Below are 13,900 nucleotides of genomic sequence, written 5' to 3' on the forward strand. Positions count from 1 at the left end.
AAGGAACTTGCTGAGGAATTCCCAGAGGAACTTTTGAAGGAGTTTCTGGAGGAACTTCCTGAGGATTTCCAGGAGGAGCTTCCAGAACAATTCCTGGAGGAGCATCCTAAGGAATTCTTGAAAGAACTTCCGGAGTAATTCCTGGAGGAATTTCAGGAGGGATTTCTGTAGGAATTCCTGGAGTAAGTTCCGGGAGAATTCCTGAAGGGATTTATGGAGGAATTTTTGGAGAAAATTCTGGAGGAATTCCCAGAGGAACTGCCGGAAAAATTCCTGGAGGATCTTCCGGAGGTATTCCTGGAGGAATTTCCACAAGTATTCCTGCCTGTATTCCGGAATTGCCGGAGAAATTCCCGCAGGTTCTTCCGAAGGATTTCCCGGAGGAGCCTGCAGAGGAACTTGCGGAGGAGTTTCCAAAGGAACTTGCTGAGGAATTCCCAGAGGAACTTCCGGAGGAATCTCCAGAGGAGCTTCCGGAAGAATTCCCAGAAGAACTTCCGTTGGAATTCCCAGAGGAACTTCCGGAGGAATTCCCGGTGGAACTTCCGGAGGAATTCCAAGAGGAACTTCCGGAGGAATTCCAAGAGGAACTTCCGGAGGAATTCCAAGAGGAACTTCCGGAGGAATTCCAAGAGGAACTTCCGGAGGAATTCCAAGAGGAACTTCCGGAGGAATTCCCAGAGGAACTTCCCTTGGAATTCCCAGAGGAACTTCCCTTGGAATTCCCAGAGGAACTTCCGGAGGAATTCCCAGAGGAACTTCCGGAGGAATTCCCAGAGGAACTTCCGAAGGAATTCCCAGAGGAACTTCCGAAGGAATTCCCAGAGGAACTTCCGAAGGAATTCCCAGAGGAACTTCCGAAGGAATTCCCAGAGGAACTTCCGAAGGAATTCCCAGAGGAACTGAACTGAACTGAATTCCCAGAGGAACTTCCGGAGGAATTCCCAGAGGAACTTCCGAAGGAATTCCCAGAGGACTTTCCGAAGGAATTCCCAGAGGAACTTCCGAAGGAATTCCCAGAGGAACTTCCGAAGGAATTCCCAGAAGAACTTCCGAAGGAATTCCCAGAGGAACTTCAGAAGGAATTCCCAGAGGATCTTCGGAAGGAATTCCCAGAGGAACTTCCGAAGGAATCCTCAAAAGAACTTCCGAAGGAGTTCCCAGAGGAACCTCCGAAGGAATTCCCAGAGGAACTTCCGAAGGAATTCCCAGAAGAACTTCCGAAGGAATTCCCAGAGGAACTTCCGGAGAAATTCCCAGAGGAACTTCCGGAGAAATTCCCAGAGGAACTTCCGGAGAAATTCCCAGAGGAACTTCCGGAGGAATTCCCAGAGGGAGAGGAGTTCCTCTGGAAATTCCTCCGGAAGTTTCTCTGGAAATCCTTCGGGAAGTTCCTCTGGAAATTCCTTCGGAAGTTCCTCTAGAAATTCCTCCGGAAGTTCCTTTGGAAATTCCTACGGAAGTTCCTCTGGAAATTCCTCTGGAAGTTCCTCTGGAAATTCCTCTGGAAGTTCCTTTGGAAATTCCTCCGGAAGTTCCTCTGGAAATTCCTCCGGAAGTTCCTCTAGAAATTCCTCCGGAAGTTCCTCTAGAAATTCCTCCGGAAGTTCCTCTGGAAATTCCTCCGGAAGTTCCTCTGGAAATTCCTCCGGAAGTTCCTCTGGAAATTCCTCCGGAAGTTCCACCGGAAATTCCTCCGGAAGTTCCTCTGGAAATTCCTCCGGAAGTTCCTCTGCAAATTCCTCCGGAAGTTCCTCAGGAAATTCCTCCGGAAGTTCCTCAGGAAATTCCTCCGGAAGTTCCTCAGGAAGTTCCTCAGGAAATTCCTCCGGAAGTTCTTCAGGAAATTCCTCCGGAAGTTTCTCTGGAAATTCATCCGGAAGTTCTTCTGGACATTCCTCCGGAAGTTACTCTGGAAATTCCTCCGGAAGTTTCTCTGGAAATTCCTCCGGAAGTTCCTCTGGAAATTCCTCCGGAAGTTCCTCTGGAAATTCCTCCGGAAGTTCCTCTGGAAATTCCTCCGGAAGTTCCTCTGGAAATTCCTCCGGAAGTTCCTCTGGAAATTCCTCCCGAAAGTTCCTCTGAAAATTCCTCTGGAAGTTCCTCTGGAAATTCCTCAGCAAGTTCCTTCGGAAACTCCTCTGCAGGCTCCTCCAGAAGTTCCTCCGGGAAATCCTTTGGAAGATCCGGCGGGAATTTCTCCGGCAATTCTGGAATACAGGCAGGAATACTTGTGGAAGTTCCTCCAGGAATACCTCTGGAAGATCCTCCAGGAATTCTTTCGACAGTTCCTCTAGGAATTCCTTCGGAAGTTTCTCCAAAAATTCCTTCATAAGTCCCTCCAGGAATTCCTATAGAAATCCCTCCAGAAATTCCTCCAGAAGTTCCTCCAGGAATTCCTCAGCAAGGTCCTTCGAAAACTTCTCAGCAAGTTCCTTCGAAAACTCCTCCCCAAGTTCCTGTGGAAACTCCTTAGGAAGTTTCTTCAAAAAATCCTCCATAAGTCCCTCCAAGAATTCCTCCCGAATTTCCTCCAGGAATTCGTACAGAAATCCCTCCAGAAATTCCTCCAGGAATTCCTCCGGAAGTTCTTTCAGGAATTCCTCCGGAAGTTCTTTCAGGAAGCTCCTCCCCAAGCAGCACACGTGTCATAAACGAATTACTGTGATTTATGTATGACGAAATCCAGTCATATATGAGTTGCTACAACAAGATCGGTTAAAATTGTGCTACAAGGGTCCAGGAATTGCACCTGGAAGCTCCTCCTGGAATTCCTCCGGAAGTTCCACCAGCAATCCCTCCGGAAGTTCCACCCGGAATTTCTCCGCAAGTTTCACCGGGAATTCCACCGGGAATTCCTCCGGAAGTTCCTCTGGGAATTCCTCCGGAAGTTCCGCTCAAAAGAACTTCCAGAGGAACTTCTGGAGGATATTCGTCTAGAAGTTCTCTACGAAGTTCCTACAAGAGTTCCTCCGGGTGTTCCTCAGCAAATACTCATGAAATTTCCAGAAATATCAAGAGGAAATCTTTTGATAATGCCTGGAAAATATTATACCCGAAATATTATTCCAGAAGTTCTCAGTAGGCTTCTTAAAAGAATTATTTGGTATCTCAGAAAAATTATGCAGAGATTCCCGAAGGAATTTTCCAGAAATTCCCTGAGAAATTGTCCAGAAACTCTAGAAAAAATCCCGATGGAATTTTCTATGGTATGCCGAAGGAATCCTTCAAAATTCTTGGAGGAATTTCTGGAAGAGATTTCCAGGATATCATGATGGGACATGATGGGTCTCCAAGTATTTCTCCAAAATTTTCTCAGAGGAGTTCTTCTGGATTTTCCAGGAATTCCGGGAGGGATTCTACAACATTCTCCGATGACACTCTTCAGGAATTTCCGAAGGAACTGTCCAAAAATCATTGAGAAATCTCGCGAGATATTGTTCAGAAATTCCCGAAGATATTTTATAAGAATTCTCGAGTGGCCAGGATATCCCGAGGAAACTCTTTAAAGACTTTCAAAGGAATGGTCCACAAATTACCAAAGGAATTTTTCAGGAGTTCTCTGAATAAACCTCGTAGGTATTCTCCAAAAGTTACCGAACAAAATTATGGAAGAATTTTCGAAGAAACTATCCAAAAGGGATATCCCGAAGGAAATGTCCAAAAATTTTCGAAGAAATCATCCAAATATTCTATAAAAAATTAGGCAGAAATTCCCAAGGAAATATCACGCAAGCGCTCTTCACGATTGGCGTAGGATTGCCTATCCGGCGGGTTCGATTCTTGTTCCGATATCAGATGTTTTTGAGTGGGAAACGTTTCTGACTCCCTGAGAATAGTGTATCTATTGTAACTGAACAAGATACATACTGATACAATGGCGAGTATAGAAATGCTTTCAATTAATTTAATAACTAAGGAAATGCTAATAGAATACATACTAGGTTATTAAGCAAGTCTAGTTCCAGTTGGAATGTAGAGCCATAGAGAAGGAGGGAATCTCCGGAAAGTCTGGAAGGAATTTTCACAAAATTGAGAAGGAGTTCATCAGGAGCTACTCCTGTAGAAACTCTATCGACTGAATTCTCCAAAAATACCCGGGGGATTCCAGATTCGTAATTCGTAAACTTCCAAAGCATTTCTAGAATTCTCTAGCAATTACCAAATTTGGTAATAAATTACCTGAATCCCACAGCATGTTGGTTACGAAAAGCATAATAGCCGAGTGTGGTTAGTGGAAAGTTCTGATTTAGGAACATGGAACAAAATTCTACGGTTCTTTTTCCTTCAAACGAATTCCAAAAATGTTTCTTATCATTCTTGGAAAGATAAAAAAAAGGTTGTTGAACAGATATCAGAGAAAATATTGAACAAAAATCGAGAACATACGAGGTAAATTCAGTCACTATATGTACTTGAATTACAGAATGAATTACCTACGAATTTCTAGAATTGCCAAGGAATTTCCAGAATTCCTCTGTCCTTCCAATAATGCACTAGCGTTAATGTTTTTTTTCTCTCTTAAAACTGGATTGTAGCTCTGAGCGTTGTTTTGAGATGTTGGTATGAGAATATTTCATTTTACTATTGAAATTGTAGCCTATGCTTTAGTTTAGAATAAATATTATATTATTATAATAAATAAGTTATTCGGTCACATACAAAACCATTTTTAGGTATTCATATGGGAAGATCCATTAATTACGTAACGCAAAAACTGGGCATTTTCAACCCCCCCTCCCCCCTATGTCACACTTTTTGTATGAAACATTTCAAAATTTTGTATGGACCGTCACACTTTGCTCAACCCCCCTCCCCCCTTTAAGCGTTACGTAATTTGTGGACGCTCCCTATAGAGGGGATGGTTTGATTTTCGCGGGCAGCAGGGACTATGTCCAAGGGCTTGACGATCCCTCCCCAGGCCATCTGCGAGTTGTGGGGCTTGCCTAGGATGTGGTGGGGTTTGACAGTGGGCCCTGTTAAACCTCTATAAAAAGCTGCATGTATCCGCAAGTAGGCCCCACCAAAGCGACCGTGTGCCGCTCAAAGCGCACAAGCCCAAGTCCTGGTGTTAGGTGGGACGCTAAACAGCCCTGACACGACGGCCCTCCGACGAGACAGGAGGTTTGCGCAGGCCCAATAAGCCGCCTAGAAAACCAATCATTACGAACAATATAAGAGATAATGCGACTCGATATAATCGGCAAAGACCTAGGCGACGAATACAGGATCACGGTTGGAAGCTTGGAACATGGAATTGCAAGTCGCTAGGTTTCGCAGGTTGCGACAGGATGATCTACGATTAATTACATCCCCGCAACTTCGACGTCGTGGCGCTGCAGGAGATTTGCTGGACAGGACAGAAAGTGTGGAAAAGCGGGCATCGAGCGGCTACCTTCTACCAAAGCTGTGGCACCACCAACGAGCTGGGAACCGGCTTCATAGTGCTGGGTAAGATGCGCCAACGCGTGATTGGGTGGCAGCCAATTAACGCAAGGATGTGCAAGCTGAGGATTAAAGGCCGTTTCTTCAACTATAGCATCATCAACGTACACTGCCCACACGAAGGGAGACCCGACGACGAGAAAGAAGCGTTCTACGCACAGCTGGAGCAGACATACGATGGATGCCCACTGCGGGACGTTAAAATCGTCATCGGTGACATGAACGCACAGGTAGGAAGGGAGGAAATGTATAGACCGGTCATCGGACCGGATAGTCTGCACACCGTATCGAATGACAACGGCCAACGATGCATAAACTTCGCAGCCTCCCGCGGAATGGTAGTCCGAAGCACCTTCTTTCCCCGCAAAAATATCCACAAGGCCACATGGAGATCACCTAACCAAGAAACGGAAAACCAAATCGACCACGTTCTAATCGACGGTAAATTCTTCTCCGACATCACGAACGTCCGCACTTACCGCAGTGCGAATATTGAATCCGACCACTACCTCGTTGCAGTATGCCTGCGCTCAAAACTCTCGACGGTGTACAACACGCGTCGAAGTCGGACGCCGCGGCTTAACATTGGGCGGCTACAAGACGGTAGACTAGCCCAAGAATACGCGCAGCAGCTGGAAGTGGCACTTCCAACGGAAGAGCAGCTAGGCGCAGCGTCTCTTGAAGATGGCTGGAGATATTCGATCCGCCATTGGTAGCACCGCTACTGCTGCACTTGGCACGGTGTGCCCTCGGATCAGAGAAACGACTGGTATGACGGCGAATGTGAGCAGTTAGTGGAAGAGAAAAATGCAGCATGGGCGAGATTTCTGCAACACCGCACGAGGCACAATATAAACAGGCGCGGAACAGCAAAAACTCAATTTTCCGGAGGAAAAACTCGCCAGCAGGAAGATCGAGACCGTGAAGAAACGGAGCAACTGTACCGCGCTAATAACACACGAAAGTTCTATGAGAAGTTAAACCGTTCACGTAAGGGCCACGTGCCACAGCCTGATATGTGTAAGGACATAAACGGGAACCTTCTTACGAACGAGCGTGAGGTGATCCAAAGGTGGCGGCAGCACTACGAAGAACACCTGAATGGCGATGTGGCAGACGAAGATGGCGGAATGGTGATGGACCTGGGAGAACGCGCGCAGGACAGAATTCTACCGGCTCCGGATCTCCAGGAAATCCAGGAAAGATTGGCCGGCTGAAGAACAACAAAGCGCCTGGGGTTGACCAACTACCAGGAGAGCTATTTAAACACGGTGGTGAGGCACTGGTTAGAGCGCTGCACTGGGTCATTACCAAGATTTGGGAGGAGGAAGTTTTGCCGCAGGAGTGGATGGAAGGTGTCGTGTCCCACCTACAAAAAGGGCGATAAGCTGGATTGCAGCAACTACCGCGCAATCACATTGCTGAACGCCGCCTACAAGGTACTCTCCCAAATTTTATGCCGTCGACTAGCACCAACTGCAAGGGAGTTCGTGGGGCAGTACCAGGCGGGTTTTATGGGCGAACGCTCCACCACGGACCAGGTGTTCGCCATTCGCCAAGTACTGCAGAAATGCCGCGAATACAACGTGCCCACACATCATTCATCGACTTCAAAGCCGCATATGATACAATCGATCGGGACCAGCTATGGCAGCTAATGCACGAACACGGTTTTCCGGATAAACTGACACGGTTGATCAAAGCGACGATGGATCGGGTGATGTGCGTAGTTCGAGTTTCAGGGGCATTCTCGAGTCCCTTCGAAACCCGCAGAGGGTTACGGCAAGGTGATGGTCTTTCGTGTTTGCTATTCAACATCGCTTTGGAAGTGGTAATACGAAGAGCAGGGATTAACACGAGTGGTACAATTTTCAATAAGTCCGTCCAGCTATTTGGTTTCGCTGACGACATAGATATTATGGCACGTAACTTTGAGAAGATGGAGGAAGCCTACATCAGACTGAAGAGGGAAGCTAAGCGGATCGGACTAGTCATCAACACGTCGAAGACGAAGTACATGATAGGAAGAGGTTCAAGAGAAGACAATGTGAGCCACCCACCGCGAGTTTGCATCGGTGGTGACGAAATCGAGGTGGTAGAAGAATTTGTGTACTTGGGCTCACTGGTGACTGCCGAAAATGACACCAGCAGAGAAATTCGGAGACGCATAGTGGCTGGAAATCGTACGTACTTTGGACTCCGCAAGACGCTCCGATCGAATAGAGTTCGCCGCCGTACCAAACTAACAATCTACAAAACGTTCATTAGACCGGTAGTCCTCTACGGACACGAGACCTGGACGATGCTCGTGGAGGACCAACGCGCACTTGGAGTTTTCGAAAGGAAAGTGTTGCGTACCATCTATGGTGGGGTGCAGATGGCGGACGGTACGTGGAGGAGGCGAATGAACCACGAATTGCATCAGCTGTTGGGAGAACCATCCATCGTTCACACCGCGAAAATCGGACGACTGCGATGGGCCGGGCACGTAGCCAGAATGTCGGACAGTAACCCGGTGAAAATGGTTCTCGACAACGATCCGACGGGCACAAGAAGGCGAGGTGCGCAGCGGGCAAGGTGGATCGATCAGGTGGAAGATGACTTGCGGACCCTCCGTAGACTGCGTGGTTGGCGACGTGTAGCCATGGACCGAGCCGAATGGAGAAGACTCTTATATACCGCACAGGCCACTTCGGCCTTAGTCTGAATAAAAAAAAATAGAGGGGATGGCTCATTCACAAGTTTGCGGAGACGTTATTGATGATCCGACGCATATTTCGATTCATTTCTCGACTCAATCTATCGGAGATACTCTTTTTCGGTTCACGCATCTGTTTAAACAGGGAATCATTGGTCCCCTTGGAACTCGCACAATCCTTTTCATGGCCATCTTCCGTCCCCTTATCTTCCAAGTGCTTCCAATGCGTTTTTACTGTAGTCTGTAAATATGCGTTCAACTGTAGAGTGAGCTTTCCGCCGCTTGCAAAATCAGAAAACATACCTGATGGAATAATCCTTTTAAGAGAGACGGCAGCATCAAATTCCGCCTTGGTACGGCTTCCGGATAGCGGTTCCGGTGTTCCAGGATCCGGCCGAACGTGTTCCAGAAGATGAATTAAAATTCCACTCCGATGCTGTTTCGATAGTCAGCTGTTTATGATTTCTCTTTCGTTTGACATTTTCCCTTTGTACATTGGTGTGTGTGCAATCATTTTATGCGCACGCAGCCATATTAGGAAAATCTCGGATTAACTTTAATACGTCGAAATCGGCGTATTAAAGTTAACACCGGTATTAAATTGAAGGATAATACCGCTTGGTGCTTATTGAAATCGAGGATAATACGAGATTCTTGTATTATCCTCGTTGGAGCTTACCGCCATAAGTGCAAATAAGTGCAACCGTTAGGAACTGGAAAATTCTTCGGTGAAATTTTCTAGCGTAATTCGGAGTTTTATGATTTTAGTGATTAAGAATGTTGATATTATACGAACTTTCTTCATAGAACAAAGCATAATTGTTTGGCATCGGTAGCGGAATCATAGCATTAGTGCCGGTCCGAGCATATGCTTTCATCGGAAGATTGCTACAGCAATTTATTCACTAATGAGGCGTTTGCAACGATTTGGATGTTGTCGGCACAACATGAAATTTTCCCGCGAGACTTTTTTTTTTTTGACTAATTTTATTTGCTAATTATCTAATACATGCATTCATCTCTTAGACTAGGTGTTGCGTGTTTTCTTAACACTATCATCCTTATTTGCTATGTTACGCTTTTAGTTATTATTAATACATTTCAATTGCCTCTGGCAGTTAGAATTTTTTCCTCAGGTTGAATTGAACCATGTAGGAATTACAATGTTTTCAACTTAAACTAAACTTAACCTATTTTATACTAAGGGTACAAGGAGTTAATCGTTGCAATAGAAGATTGCAACGATTTTAGTCTAAAATTGGAAATTATTTTGTTGGACATTTGTTGCAATGTCTCAATATTAGAAATTCTATGAAGTTCATTGGTACTATACCACGGAGGCAACTTCAGAATCATTTTCAAAATTTTATTTTGAATCCTTTGGAGTGCCTTCTTTCTGGTATTGCAGCAACTAGCCCATATTGGCACAGCATACAACATGGCAGGTCTAAAAATTTGTTTGTAAATCAAAAGTTTGTTCTTAAGACAAAGTTTTGATTTTCTGTTTATAAGTGGATATAGACACTTAATATATTTGTTACATTTGGCTTGAAGGCCTTCAATGTGATTTTTAAAAGTTAATTTTTGATCTAGCAGAAGTCCTAAATATTTAGCTTCGCTAGACCAATTTATTGGAACCCCATTCATAGTGACAATATGTCTGCTAGAAGGTTTCAAATAAGAAGCTCTCGGCTTATGTGGGAAAATTATAAGCTGAGTTTTGGAAGCATTCGGGAAATTTTCCATTTTGCAAGTAAGTGGAGAAAATATCCAAACTTTTTTGCAATTTACTACAATGACACGAAGGCTTCGCCCTTTGGCTGAAAGGCCCGTGTCATCAGCAAACAAAGATTTTTGACACCCTGGTGGTAAATCAGGTAAGTCAGAAGTAAAAATGTTATACAATATGGGCCCCAGTATGCTGCCTTGGGGACACTAGCCCTTACAGGTAATCTATCAGATTTAGTATTCTGATAGTTTACCTGCAGTGAGCGATCTGATAAATAATTTTGGATCAGTTTAATGATGTACAGAGGAAAATTAAAATTCATCAATTTTACAATCAAACCTTCATGCCACACACTGTCAAATGCTTTCTTTATATCAAGAAGAGCAACTCCAGTCGAATATCCTTCAGATTTGTTGAGCCGAATTAAGTTCGTAACTCTTAATAACTGATGGTTGGTGGTTGAATGCCCATGGCGAAAACCAAATTGCTCATCAGCAAAAATAGAATTGTCATTAATATGAACCATCATTCTATTTAAAATAATCTTTTCAAACAGTTTGCTTATTGAAGAAAGCAAACTGATTGGGCGATAACTAGAAGCCTCAGCTGGATTTTTGTCCGGCTTCAAAATTGGAACAACTTTGGCGTTTTTCCATTTATCTGGGAAGTATGCCAATTGAAAACATTTGTTAAATAAATTAACCAAAAGGATAAAGAGCTCTCAGGAAGTTTTTGGATAAGTATGTAGAAAATACCATCATCACCCGGGGCTTTCATATTTTTAAATTTTCTAGTAATAGATCTCACTTCATCCAAATTGGTTCCCAACGAAGGGTCAAAAACATTCTCTTGATTGAGAATGTCTTCGAAGCTCCGTGTAACCTGATCCTCAATTGGACTAGTGAGACCTAGACTAAAATTATGGGCACTCTCGAACTGCTGAGCAAGTTTTTGAGCCTTTTCGCCATTTGTTAATAAAATTTTATTTCCCTCTTTAAGCGCTGGAGGTTTGGCTTTTGAGGTTTTTTAAGAATTTTTGTTCATTTCCAAAAGGGTTTCGAACTGGGATCCAACTTCGAGACATTATTCTCAAAGTTGGTATTTCTCAGAATAGCGAAACGTTTTTTAATTTCATTTTGCAAATCTCGCCAAATAACTTTCAACGCGGGATCGCGAGTTCTTTGGTATTGCCTTCTTCTCACATTTTTAAGACGGATCAGTAGCTGAAGATCGTCGTCAATAATAATGGAGTTGAATTTAACTTCACATTTCGGAATTGCAATGCCTCTGGCTTCGACAATTAAATTTGTCAAAGATACGAGAGCATTATCAATATCACTTGTGGTATCGAGAGGAATATCAACATCAAAATTCCTATCGATATACGTTTTATATAAATCCCAATCAGCTCTATGATAATTAAAAGTAGAGCTGATTGGATTATAAATGGCTTCTTGTGAGATTTCAAATGTCACAGGAAGGTGATCAGAGTCAAAGTCAGCATGAGTTACCAATTGGCCACACAGCTGACTTGAATCCGTTAAAACTAAATCAATTGTAGAAGGATTTCGACTGGAAGAAAAACAAGTTGGTCCATTGGGATATTGAATAGTATAATATCCCGCAGAACAATCTTCAAATAAAATTTTACCATTGGAATTGCTTTGAGCATTATTCCATGAACGGTGTTTGGCATTGAAGTCACCAATTACGAAGAATTTTGATTTGTTGCGAGTCAGAATTTGAAGATCAGCTTTCAACAAATTCTTTTGCTGCCCATTGCATTGAAAAGGCAAGTAGGCTGCAATGAAGAAAAATTGTCCAAAATTTGTTTCAATAGAAACTCCCAAGGTTTCAAAAACTTTGGTTTCAAACGAAGAAAATAATTTATGTTTGATACGTCTATTAATGACAATGGCGACCCCACCACATGCGCTGTCAAGACGATCATTTCTGTAGATAAAATAGTTTGGATCTCTTTTAATGGAGAGTCCTGGTTTCAAATACGTTTCAGTTATAATGGCAATATGCACATTATGAACTGAAAGGAAGTTGAATAATTCATCTTCCTTACCCTTTAAAGAGCGGGCATTCCAATTTAGAACTTTCACACAATTATTTGGATCCATTGAAACGGAGTCCGATAACAATTTTTTGTGTGTACTTTATACCAACCTGAACAGCTTCAGGAATGGTATTTGCTTTGAACATTGCATCAATCATGTGATGCAATTGTTCAGTTAAAAAATCAAAGTCGGAAGCAGTCATGCTACCTGAATCGGCAACATGACCGTTATTTTCCGTTGGGACATGGGTATAAACCTCATTTTGAGAAGAGAAATTTGGTCTACCAGCAGCGATGTTTGCATACGTAGGTACATTGGAAAAATTGGAATTTACTGAAGTGCTTGCTACCCGTTGACGAGCGGCAAAATTTGTTTGTGAATTGTGGTGGGTATGAATTGCTCGACCGGTAACCGGTTTCGAAATTTGAGCGTTGGAAAAATTTCTACCCGTCGAATCTGGGATCCGATTGGAATTTCCCGTCATCAATTTTGCACGGGAATTCAAAACTTTTTTGCGTGAAGGGCATTCCCAGAAATTGGATTTATGATTGCCCCCACAGTTTGCGCACTTAAATTTATTGGAATCTTCTCTCACAGGACATGCGTCCTTGGCGTGAGAGGTTCCACCACAAATCATGCATTTAGCATCCATGTGACAATGTTTGGTTCCATGACCCCACTTTTGGCACTTACGGCACTGGGTAGGGTTTTGAAATTTCCCCAGGCCTGCGGAAATGTTCCCATGTAACACGGACATGAGACATAATACAGGCCTTTTCCAAACTTTTCATATTATTTAGTTCACTTTTGTTAAAATGAACTAAATAAAATTCTTGAGAAATCCCCTCTGGGAAGTACCAGAATGGGATTTCTTTTTCATCTTAATTACTTGGACTGGTGAAAATCCAAGTAATTGAGAAATTTCAATTTTAATCTCATCCAGTGATTTGTCATCACTGGGGAGACCTTTCAAAACGACTTTGAACAATCGCTCAGTTTTGTCGTCGTATGTGAAGAATTTATGGCGCTTCTCAGTTAAATAGTGAAGAAGACGTTTGCGATCGTCAAAGGATCCCGGCAAAACGCGGCAGTCACCCTTCCTAGTAATCTGAAATGAAACCTTGATCCCCTGAAGGTTACTCAAGATTTCATTCCGAAAGCCAGAAAACTCGGCAACAGATACCACAATTGGCGGAATCCTTTGTTTCTTCGCATGAATCGAATCACCTGGGCTAAAGGTAGATTCGATTTGCTCAATTTCATCATTAATCAAATCGAACTGATTGCTCAGTTCGATAGGAGAAGAAACAATGTCAACATTAGATTTAGAAGGAATATCTGAAGTCTCCAGCTTCCTTCTGTTTTTCCGCGCTTGGGCATGACGGTCTTGAAACCTTGTTTCTTTGAAGGAAGTGGAGAATTCAGAGTTTCCTACTTCCTCTTGTTTTTGTTAATACTCATTGCTGAGCGTGGAGACGTGACCTTCTAAGAGGTTTTTTCCCAGAACGGTGTCCCTGCAGGATTACCACCGCTTGTCGGAATTTTACTTCCGCAAACGGGTCCAACGTAAAACGAAGGCACGGGTCCTTGCAAAGATCGTAACGGGATCAGTGGGTACAAATAGCGCTAAGAAGCACCGTTGAAATTAAAATAGCTTCGGGTAGTATTAAAAACTTCCTTCCGCAAAGAGAGAAAGAACCGCACAGCACGAAAGCACGATGCGGTCTGATGATCCCGCGAGACTCTAATTTTGTATTTTTCCTGTTGATGATTGAAAAAGAAATCGGTTCCGAGATGAACTTTATTCAAAGCGCAACGCTAACGTCGGTAGTTGAATCCCAAGCAAGTATCGGAAGGAGACCATGCAAACAATTGATTCGCATTATGACTGAAGAAAATTGTATGGCGTCAGTATTGATGTTTGCTACAGATTTTTTTGACGTGAACTTCGTCTAAGGGGAA

The sequence above is a fragment of the Armigeres subalbatus genome, chromosome 3 (genome assembly GCF_024139115.2).
Source record: "Armigeres subalbatus isolate Guangzhou_Male chromosome 3, GZ_Asu_2, whole genome shotgun sequence".
Lineage (NCBI taxonomy): Eukaryota > Metazoa > Arthropoda > Insecta > Diptera > Culicidae > Armigeres > Armigeres subalbatus.